The sequence below is a fragment of the Triticum dicoccoides genome, chromosome 3B, assembly GCF_002162155.2.
Source record: "Triticum dicoccoides isolate Atlit2015 ecotype Zavitan chromosome 3B, WEW_v2.0, whole genome shotgun sequence".
Classification (NCBI taxonomy): domain Eukaryota; kingdom Viridiplantae; phylum Streptophyta; class Magnoliopsida; order Poales; family Poaceae; genus Triticum; species Triticum dicoccoides.
Window position 1 is genome coordinate 619899777 of NC_041385.1, and position 11512 is coordinate 619911288.

General features: G+C 46.2%; 1 long non-coding RNA gene across 15 annotated transcripts; it reads right to left on the bottom strand.

Moving 5' to 3' along the window:
• Positions 1–5461: 5461 nt before the first annotated feature.
• LOC119277470 lies at positions 5462–10363 on the bottom strand. Of its 15 annotated transcripts, none has more exons than XR_005137132.1 (8): positions 9909–10363; positions 9246–9381; positions 8979–9152; positions 8772–8874; positions 8237–8365; positions 7313–7619; positions 6213–6296; positions 5462–5692 (listed from the first exon to the last, which is right to left on the bottom strand). It is a non-coding gene; the product is annotated as an uncharacterized LOC119277470 (long non-coding RNA). The 15 variants fall into 15 exon arrangements; XR_005137133.1 differs by having other exon boundaries at positions 8237–8388; XR_005137127.1 differs by having other exon boundaries at positions 8772–8883.
• Positions 10364–11512: the final 1149 nt, after the last annotated feature.

Genomic DNA, 11512 nt, shown 5'->3' on the forward strand with positions numbered 1-11512 from the left:
ACCCCTTGTGGGCTGTCCCCTCTCCCTCCCTGGCCCATGTTGGCCCATTACTTCCCCGTGGGGTTCCGGTAACCTCCCAGTACTCCGAAATATATCCGAAACATCCCGAAATCATTCTGATGTCCGAATGTAACCTTCCAACTTATCAATCTTCATCTCTTGACAAGTTCGAGACTCCTCGTCATGTCCATGATCTCATCTGGGACTCCGAACAACCTTCGGTCACCAAAACCCATAACTCATATAATACCAATCATCATCGAACGTTAAGCGTGCGGACCCTACGGGTTCGAGAACTATGTAGACATGACTGATACACCTCTCCGGTCAATAACCAATAGCAGAACCTGGATGCTCATATTGGCTCCCATTCTACGAAGATCTTTATCGGCCCAACCGCAATGTCAACATAGCTATTCCCTTTGTCATCGGTATGTTACTTGCCCGACATTCGATCGTCGGTATCTCTATACCTAGTTCAATCTCGTTATCGGCAAGTCTCTTTACTCATTCCATAGTGCATCATCCCGAAACTAACTCATTAGTCACATTGCTTGCAAGGCTTCATATGATGTGTATTGCCGAGAGTGCCCGGAGATATCTCGCTGATACTCGAGGTGACAAATCCTAATCTTGGTTTATGCAACCAAACAAACAGCTTCGGATATACCTGTAGAGCATCTTTATAATCACTCAGTTAAGTTGTGACATTTGATAGCACACAAGCCATTCCTCTGGTGTCCGGGAGTTGCATAATCTCCTAGTCGGAAGAATATATAATTGACACGAAGAAAGCAATAGCAATAAAATTGAACGATCATTATGCTAAGCTAACGAATGGGTCTTGTCCATCACATCATTCCACTAATGATGTGATCCCGTTATCAAATGACAACTCATGTCCATGGCTTGGAAACTTAACCATCTTTGATCAACAAGCTAGACTAGTAGATGCATACTAGGCCTAGGGACACGTTGTTTTCTCTATGTATTCACACATGTATCAAGTTTCTGGTTAATACAATTCTAGCATGAATAATAAACATTTATCATGAATAAGGAAATATAAAATAACAACTTTATTATTGCCTCTAAGGCATATTTCCTTCAGAAACACATATACACTGTGTATTGAAAGGCAGTATTATACTGAAGATTTCGAAGCACATGAATATTTAAATCCTAGACGCCAATGCGTGTGCTCAAACCAAGTAGCAGAAGCTCACGTACGTGCATCCAACGGACCAGTACTAAGTCAAAGCATCATGCATGTGTTACATTATACGATGCGTGTGCACACATGGGCTGGCCCAGGAGCGATACGTGCATGTGTACGCACTGGCCAGCACACCCGAATATGGAGGTTGTTTCATGCCTTCTTTCATCAGCGACAATGAATCCGAATACAACAAGAACCGTCCGCTGTTGTATAGTCCTTTAATAAATAGCTAGTCTACGTTAGGGTTTCAACTCGGGTTTTGTTTAGAGAATTTAGCTATTGCTACTTTTATTTATCTTCGCTCGTAGCGGCTAGTGCAACCATCAAGACTTCCTATCGGAACCCCATCTTGTGAGATTTAATTCAACTAGCATATTCGCAATTTTGGATTGCTTGGATATTATTTTCTTGCATGTTCTTCAATTTCCCTGCAGGAAAAATCCTTTGTGGATAGGTCGATCGCGTCGTTGGCTCAGTCGATGACGCCGTGGAGTTGGTTCAGCGATTGCCGTGGATATCACTAGTGTATGGTTCTCCCTATATGGTTGGTTGCCGAATCGTGAGGGTCAAGTCCCACCCAAAATCATAGTTATCAATCTCTCAATGAAAGATCGGGCCCCAGTTCACATCAAAGAGAATTTCACCATATCACTTTCATCATGTTAGTTTGATTCATGTTCGCTACTTCGATAATTTGATATCTGGGTGGACCGCTGCTTAGGTGTTGTTCTTACTTGAACAAACCTTCTACTTATGATTAACCCCCTCGCAAGCATCCACAACTACGAGAAAAGTATTAAGATAAAAATCTAACCATAGCATTAAACTTTTGGATCCAAATCGGTCCCTTACGAAGTAGCGCATAAACTAGACTTTAAGCTTTTGTCACTCTAGCAACCCATCATCTAATAACTACTCCACAATGCATTCCCTTGGGCCCAAATATGGTGAAGTGCCATGTAGTCGATGTTCACATGACACCACTAAGGGAATCACAACATACATATCATGAAAATATCGAACACATATGAAGTTCACATGATTACTTGCAACATGACTTCTCCCGTGACCTCAAGAACAAAAGTAACTAATCACTAATGATAATCATGCTCAAGATCAGAGGGGTATTAAATAGCATTATAGATCTGAACATATAATCTTCCACCAAATAAACCATATATTAATCAACTACAAGATGTAATCAACACTACTAGTCACCCACAGGTACCAATCTGAGGTTCCGGTACAAAGATTAAACACAAGATATAAACTTGGGTTTGAGAGGAGTTGGTTCTCTTGAAGATGGTGATGGAGATTACCCTCCCAAAGATGAGAGGGTTGTTGCTGATGACGATGGCGATGATTTCCCCTCCGGGAGGGAAGTTCCCCCGGCGGAATCGCTCCGCCGGAGGGAAAAAGTGCTCCTGCCCAAGTTCTGCTTCGAGACGGTAGTGCTTCATCCTGAAAGTCCCCCGTTGATTTTTTCTAGGTCAAAATGACCTATATACCAGAAGATGGACACCAGAGGTGGGACGTGCTGGGCACAACCCACCAGGTGGCCCCCTCCAGTAGTTATTTGCTCCACTATTTTTTATATATTACAAAATAATTCTTCGTAAATTTTCAGCTCATTTCGAGATGTGCAGAATAGGTAACTCTGACGTAGCTTTTTCGGGTCCAGAATTCCAGCTACCGGCATTCCCCCTCTTTGTGTAAACCTTATAAGATAAAACGCACTAGAATTACTCCAAAAAGCATTATTATGCATAAAAACATTATAAATAACAGTGGGAAAACATGATGCAAAATGGATGTATCACGTACTACCGCTGTGACTTGGATTTAAAAAATATATACTTACTTCTATCCTCATTTTATATCCTTTGGCTTATGCAATGTCTTTACACCTTTCCCTCGCTCTGTGTTTGTGGGTTCCAGGTGATGGTAGCTCTGTTCATCATGCTCGTGGCAAGAATCCAGAGCATCCGGGTGGTTCTGAACGCTACTGTACCGTTGATGGCACTCTTGCTAGTTCTAGTGGCCCTCCGAGGCGGAATGTCAAGACAACAGCAAGAAAGCCGAAGGAAAAGGAGAAGTACACCCCTATTAATGAGATGTCTGCCAAGGAGTTTGAGGAGTTCCGCATTCGCAATCCATATCACCGTGCTCAGGATGCATCTTTTGTTGGGCGTCCCTTCTGGAACAAGGAGCAATCTTTGATCTATCTGGACATCTTGAAGGCCAAGAAGAACATGTTTGCCAATGTCAAGTCGATTGATGTCACTCGTATGGAGAAGGATCCGACTTCCTTCGATGAGGCCCTTGCTCTTTGCCAATAGTGGGGGCACGTTCCCTTCATCACCTACAACAAGGACTATGATCCCGAGATTGTGGCTCAATTTTATGCCACGGTTCATGTTCATGCCAATGAGAAGATATCTATGTCATCGATAACCGGTGGGCAAAGGTTCAGGGTTGATTGGAAGGACTTCATGGATTGCCTGGGTATAGCTGATGAGGGTGAAGAAAATCCAGTTGGTCTTCGGCCTCACAAGGAAGGTCCTCCCACTCACAAGTCCAAGCTTATCTTGTACTCTAGGACCGTGAAGACACTTAAGGGGGCTACTCGCACGGAGCTCATTCCCTTTTTGGACATTATGCATCGATTCTTCCACAACATTCTTTTCCCTCGCATTGGGAATTTGGTTATGGCGCACTCTTACCTTGTGGATCTTCTATTGATATGCGTCAAGGAGCAGGGCAGTAATTCTACCTTGGAAATCTCCCACATCATGTGGCGTGAGGTTAGGTTCGTTGTTCTTGATCGGAAGGTGCATATCTACGACCCTTATCTTTTCAGGCTAATTGTGCTCAAGTGGGCTGCTGAGTATCCGAGAGAGGCACTTCCTACTGAGCACTTGGTCACTCGTCCGGTTGTGAATCTGCGGCACAAGGAGAATTGGGGGGGGGGCTACGCCTATTGACCCCGGAGAGGAGATTGCTCCCACCAATTTTGATGATGAGGAGGAGCCTAATTATGAGTTTGTTCCTTCTACAAAGAAGGTGCCATCTTGGTCATCTAAGCTTAAGTCAAAGATGAAGAAGCTCTTCTGCATGGAAGCTCAGGGTCAGTACAAGGCTCATGTGGCCGAGAAGGCCACTCGCACCCGCCACAAGAACTTGATGAGGGCCCTTGGTCAGGAGATCCGAAGTGGGTCTGAGGAGCGGGTCACTAATGAGGAGGACTGGATCTCACAGCATTGCAAGTGATCAGATTCTGAGACAGAGCATCAGCATGCAGCTGGAGAGTCCGCGGGACACGAGAAGTCTGAGGGGCACTGATACGTCTCTGACGTATCTATAATTTATGAAGTATTCATGTCATGTTTATAACAATTTTATATGGTTTTGGTATAATTTGATTAGAACCAACCCGGACTGACGTTGTTTTCAGCAGAACTACCGTGGTGTCGTTTTTTGTGCAGAAATAAAAGTTCTTGGAATGGGCTGAATATTTACGGAGGATATTTTTGGAAAATATAAAAAATACTAGAGCGAAAAGATACCAAAGAGGAGTCCCGAGGTAACCACAAGGGTGGGGGTGCCCCCACCCCCTAGGGCGTGCCCCCTACCTTGTCATCGCCTCGTGGACCCCCTTGACTTGTCCCCAATGCCAACACCTCCTATAAATCCCAAAAACCTCAGATATACACACAAGAAATATGTCAACTTGCGACCATCACTATTGGTTGCTGAATGGTCGTTGTTTTTCATTTGCGACTTTTTGTGACCAAAGCATGGTCAAAAGTTGCCCGTCTTTAATGGAAATTAATGACCTTCTTCGTGATAAGGTCGATTAAGGCAACGACCAAAACAAAAGGTCGTTGATCCTACGACCTTCTGTTTTGGTCCCTAACCTTCTGTTTTGGTCCCTAGCTGTCTGACCAGGCCACGTCGGATCCGACGTGGCAAGATGACGTGGCAAAATTGCAATCAAATGAAAAGTTCGTTGATAAGAATCAGCCCGGTCCACTTCGATGTTTTACATTGGCCGAGCCCAACAATTCAAGCTTTTTTTCAAGTCAATTCTTGTGTGCTACATGGGCCAAGCCCAATATTTCAGCTTCTTTATTTTTGGGTGTTGGCCTTCTTACAATCAATTGATTTTCTATTTTCAGTCATTGTATTTTGGAGCTGGTCCCACTAGTCATAATGCCATACATCGGTCCCACATGTCAGAAATTTCAAAAATGCTCAGATTTTATTCATAAGTGGTTCCCACTTGTCAAGTTTCCATTTCACATCTTTTCAACATGCATAATTATTCAAACATACAATAGTCTTTTTCAATCTGTTACAATATTACAATTTACAGTCTACTACAGAACCAAAAATCTCTTTGATAAGTAGGGATTCACTCCTTTGCACTTGGCTTCACGGCTTCACACTTCAAAAAAATTAGGCCTAGAGCTCCTGTAAAAGAGTGAACATAAAGCTACATGCATTAGAGTGTACTACTGCTGATGCCAGAACCAAACAACTTCAATGGCAACACTAAATGTAAGCGGTAGAACAGATTTAAAAAGGTAAACAAAATATGCATTATGGTACACTTAAGATGTGATAAATGTTTAGCAAAAAATTTCGTGGGAGTAACCTTTAATCGTTCAAAATCAAAGTTGAAAATGCAAGGAAATTAAGTTACAAAAGACAATCAGTTATTCTATTTACACAGCACTGTCAACAATAAAGACAATTCTCTACGAGCGACAAAATTAGTTTTCTTTACATCCTTAATCCTTGCAAGTTAAAAAAAAGACAAGGTAGCATCAAATCAGGTTATAATTCGTGGGAATCAATGCACACATCATGGACGAACAAAATGGTTAAAACACCAATCAAGTAGGCCTCATCCTCTTTCTCATTCCTTTGGTGTTTATTGGCTTAGTAGCTGAGGCAGAAACAGAAGCATTTGAGGAGGAAAGCTACATACATGTGCACTTGCGAGGCCACATATTCTGGGTCGTCCACCACACTAGCCACCATCACGTACCCATCGCCATCAGCAACGTTGCTCCTGCAGCAGCAATAGATAACCATTTGAATTAAACGGACCAGCTATGCGTACAAGGTTATCTAAGCATGTCAGTACAATCCAGCTATAAAGTGGATGGCAAAGCATGGCTGTTGTTGTTGCTACTTTAGCCCACTGAGCTAATTAATCTCATCAACCTAATACACTTCTCTCAAAAAAGAAAAAAACAACTTAAAATATTGAGTACGGTAGCAACATCTACTTGTTACTCCCTCCGTCCCATAATATAGGACGTTTTTTGACACTAGTGTAGTGTCAAAAAACGTCTTACAATATGGGACGGAGGGAGTACTAGAGTTCCAGTTCAATATGGCCAGAGGGCACTTGGCACCATGGAACCTGCACAATTTCCACCATATATATGAATGAGTTAGAAAGAAAACTAGAGTTGAACTACCCAGCCTCATACATGGCTCAGCGAGGTGAGGAGCTCAACATTGAAGTTTCGCAAAACAAGAATTCATTAATTCAAGAGTTGTTTTATCAGCTCAAGCTTAGTTAAGTTAAGCACTTAGTACTAAACAACAACAACACTTGAACCGTAACATGTCCAGAAAGGAAACAAAACATGACACCAGTATTGATAGCAAGTCCACGAAGGCCATCCAATGGTTTCAGCCACATCTTAATAAACCTGCAGCATTCTTTATCACCTAATTATCAGCAAGAAATCAATGGCCAAATGAGCGCCACCACAACAAATTGGCACTATCACTTGGTCATTGACCCGATGCCCAAGCAAGGAACCAGCTCGCACATGCAAGATGATGATTGCATACATACAAATCATGTGTTGGCAGAAAAAAATCCAAGCAGGAGCTCATCTTCTCTCTCTATGTTTCGTAACTAAAAACCTAAATAAAATAAAATAAAATAAAAACATGACTTGTTCATACAGATCCCTCTAAAATTCTTTGGGACAAGTGCATCACATATTCGTCAACTTAGCAGCAGAAGTAGTGAGCACAGGAAGAGGGGGAGGGAGATGGAGGAGCTACCTGCCGCGGTCGCAATGGAAGCAGAGGAGCAGACCCCTCCCGCCCCTGCCCCACGAGCAGGACATGGCTTTTGGCTGGGCACGCCCCTACTCCTCCGCCTCCTCGAGCAAGAGACCCCCTTCCCCTACTGCTGCTTCGCGCGCCGCATCACTAGTCACCTCCTCATGCAAGAAGTACACAATGAATAGACAGACGGTTAGTGAGGTACATTTTCACAGCAACAGAAGCTTAAAATTAATAGAAATACACACATCAAATGAAGTCACTAAGATACTTAAGTCCACCACGTGCCCATCAAGTCGTAGCCCTGAAGAAAGAAAGAACCAATAGGGTCAGCTACTTATTTATTCAGAGTGTCGAGTTGAACAATCATCAGAAAACTAAACATACTGCTCAGCCAACTAAATAACACATGATTCATTGACATGGTATAATTCTGACTATAATATAACAAGAGCACTACAGATACTACATACTTAGAACTCAACTTATAAGTGAGAATGATCCAATCTGATGCAAACAACTAATTTTGTTTGTTGTTATTACTAAAGGAAATGTCTAAAACAATATGCAACAAACAAGCTTTGATTTACAGGTCCAAATAGATGACAATGGGATTGGGGTGCTGATCACACAAGTAAATGGCTAGACAAAAACCTTCTCTTGGTAAATCATATGAGAGATCAGCCAACAGCGTCAATGAACCCAAACCCTTGGTAAATCATGAGAACCAAATGCAGATAGAAATGGCTAAAGAGCTACAACACCTGATCCCTGCTCTCATGTTTTAACAATGAAGTGCAACCAGATGCCTAAATTAAGAGGGCAGTGCAATCAGATGCCTAAATTAAGAGGGCATCCCCACAAATAAATTATTGCTTGCCACCAAACTAAGACACCACCACCGGCAACCAAGTCGCGTACATATGCTCTGTAGATGAGATGTTGACACTGAACCAAGACACCGCCGCCGGCGACCAAGTCGCATACATATGCATCAGTGTTACGCAGCAGTGCACCAACAGCTGGCATGTCCGTCTGCTACTTCGCTGACTGCAACAAGGTGGATCAACAGCCTGGTTGTTCAGTTACGGAAAAGAGCATGCAAGCATCAGTATTTCTACAGTGTAAATTGTGGTTGACAATGCAGTAAGTTTAACAGTACACTTACTGTTGAATTATAATTGTAATATACACTACATTTGAAGTGTAATTAACAATAGATGCACTAACAGAAAGAAGCAAGCCTAATTAATAGTACTTTACAGTAGATAAACATTTGTTGATGCTAAAAAAGACAAAGGCTTATACCATGGCATGTCCAGCAAACCTAATTAATAGTGTCAAACTATAGCTATAAATAGCACATCAGTAGCAGCATAATACTAATCAGAAACCTTAATTGAAGTCCATGTATCACTGTCCCTAACAACAGCTACTTAGCAATACTATATATGACCTGATGTAAATGGAACGGGAACGTGCAGGCTCGCATAATGGAGGATAGATCGTATGTGTAGTCTTGGCTTGACCTGATGATGTTCTTGAGCTTGTTTGTTCAACTGTTGGAGCTACTAGTTAGACTGAACTTATGAGAGCCAGCCATATCATATTTTGCACCAAAAATTAAGAAACATGTCCACTAAAAGCCATGGGTCAGCTATACCTGTCCAAGAATTGTCCAAGGCTTGGCATATGGTACAAGATGCTAACGAATAAACTCTGCGTCCTTAACTATGTTATCTACCCTGAAATGCTTCAGATACTCCACCTGCTCTGCTACAGATGTTATTTGAGAAAGAGATGATGTTGTCAATGGTGTTGACAGTCCTATTCCTCGCTAGAAAGTAAAAAAAGAATGTCAGCAAAGGAAGAGCAAGATGGGTGCAAAAACAAAGAGTACAGAGCATTTGCTGAAGAAGTTGGAATGTACCTGATCGAGCAATAACACACGGTATTCTTCGCATGCCTTCTTCACCAACCACTCGCTTCGGTGGGGCGAGGACTTTCATATCCAGGCCCCCGTTGTAGGTACACCAGATAAGGCAAAGGGACCTCTTCTTTCCCACCTGTAATGATACACTTAAACAGTCATGTGGATGCCGGACATAAGAGAACAGTACAATAGTAACTTAAGCATGCTCCCTAAACATGAAATTAGCACGCAGTATTCCAAGCCTATGATGTTGTATGCATTACATTAACTTAATTTTAGTTCTTCCACGCATGGGCATTGTATCCACACACTTGGCCCAGTGTCTCTGCAGTTACACCCGCGGCGCCTTATCGAGGATTCAGTAAACCAAGCTGGAATTGTGTGTTTTAGCATGATAGTGTCAGCGGACAATGTAAAAGGTTCTCCTTCTTACTTCCTAAGCTATATACCACAGATTCCTGGTCTCCAGGAAAATCCCAGGATGTATTCATCCTCTAAAAGAGGATTTGAAAAAAAGGGGGAGCGATCAACGAGTGCGCATGATTCTACTCGAAACCTGCCCATCGACCCCGCAACGGATGTGCGGGGCCATCCCCTAACCCCGTGACCATGAGTGGAGAGGGGGTAGCCGGGATGCAAGGGGGGGCAAGCGGGATGTACCTGCGATGACCTCGCGGGAGAACACGGTGATGTGTGGCGCGGAGGGGGAGCCGGCGAAGGAGTGGTCGAGTGGGACGGCGAAGCGGTGGCCGCGAAGCCTGAGGTCCGGCACCGCGTACCACGGCCCGGCCTGTCGGCCTGCGGCGCGGCGCCACGTTCGCCAGCTTCGGGTGCCGGCTCGGCAGCACGCACTCCTCCTCGTCTTCTCCCGATGACGACCCCATGGATTCCATGCTCTACTCTCGTGCGCGCGGTCCGGCCAGCTCGACGAAGCACCGTGCATCGAAGCACGCATGCGCGCGCCGGCGAGCAAGCCAGCCGCGATGCTGTTCTCGCTGGGCGGCGGCGCCTCTCTCTCCGTTGCTGAGGAGAGGAGATTGCCTGGTCTGGGGGAGAAAGGGGCGGGGGCGGCGGCGGGTGGATGGATCTGAGGTTGGGGGAGAGAGGGAGGTCTGGGTCAGGGCATCTCCAGCCGCGCCCCCAACAGGCCCTCCCCAGGCGATTTTGCAAAAAGGCCTCAGTCGCGCCTCCAGAAACCCGTTTTTCGCCGGCTCGGGTCAAAACTGGTGCCGGCGGACCCAGGCCGAACCCGGCGCCCTGGGTGGCGCTTGGGGAGCCGGCGCAAGCGAAAAAGGCGCGTGGGCCCGCCCTGAAGGCGACCCGAGGGCCTTTTCCCGCCGTTTCTTGACGCTTTTCCCTCGCATCTCTCCCGCTCGCTCGCCTTCCTCCCGCCATTCTCTCCCTTTCTCCCGCCAAACCCCCTCCCGCTCGCCTTCCAGTCGCCGCCATGCCGTCGAAGAAGTACGCCATGCCGCGCGCGGCGGCAACCGCGACTGGCGCCGTGACCCAACCGAAGCAGAGGAAGCCGAGGACGCCGCCATCGAAGCCACCGGGCCTGTCGAACGCCGAGTGGAGGGTGGAAGTTCAGCGGCGCGAAGCAGTCACCGCCGACAGGCGGAACAGGGCCATAGCGAAGAAGGCCCGCGACAACGCGGCGCGCGCGGCGGCGTCTTCCTCATCGGTCGACCAGGCGGGGATGAATCCACCCGTCGTCAGCCACGCCCAGTACGCGCCCTGGGGACAGCAAGGCGCCGGATCTCCATGGGGTTCATCGTCGCCCGGCTACGCCGACGGCGATGCGCACAGTGGGTTCAACCCAAACGTGACCTTCCCTCATGGTCACCCCGCTACGCGCACGCCCTCGCCCGCCTTTGTCAGCGTGCAGTACCCTCCATACAACTACTCGCCGCCCGCCGCCTACGCGTCCACACCGACGCCCCATCTCTACCATGGACCGCTGCCCTTCTCGCACCTCGGCGACGCCGACGACACGGGAGCCGACATGGACGACATCATCACGACAGGATCGGCCGCGGCCGCCTCGTCTCCCGGGTTCGCCACCCGGGACGAGGTAGTGGACCTCAGCGGCGACATGGAGGCCGAGCTCGGCTATGTCTACAGCGACGATGCGCAGGAACCCAAGGAGGAGGAGGAGGAGGACGAGAAGGAGGAGGAGGAGGAGCCGGCTCCTGTTCCGACGAAGGGGCGCCAGAAGAAGAAGAAGCGGGCGGCTAGGTCAGGCAAATCGTGCATCAAGTGGACGT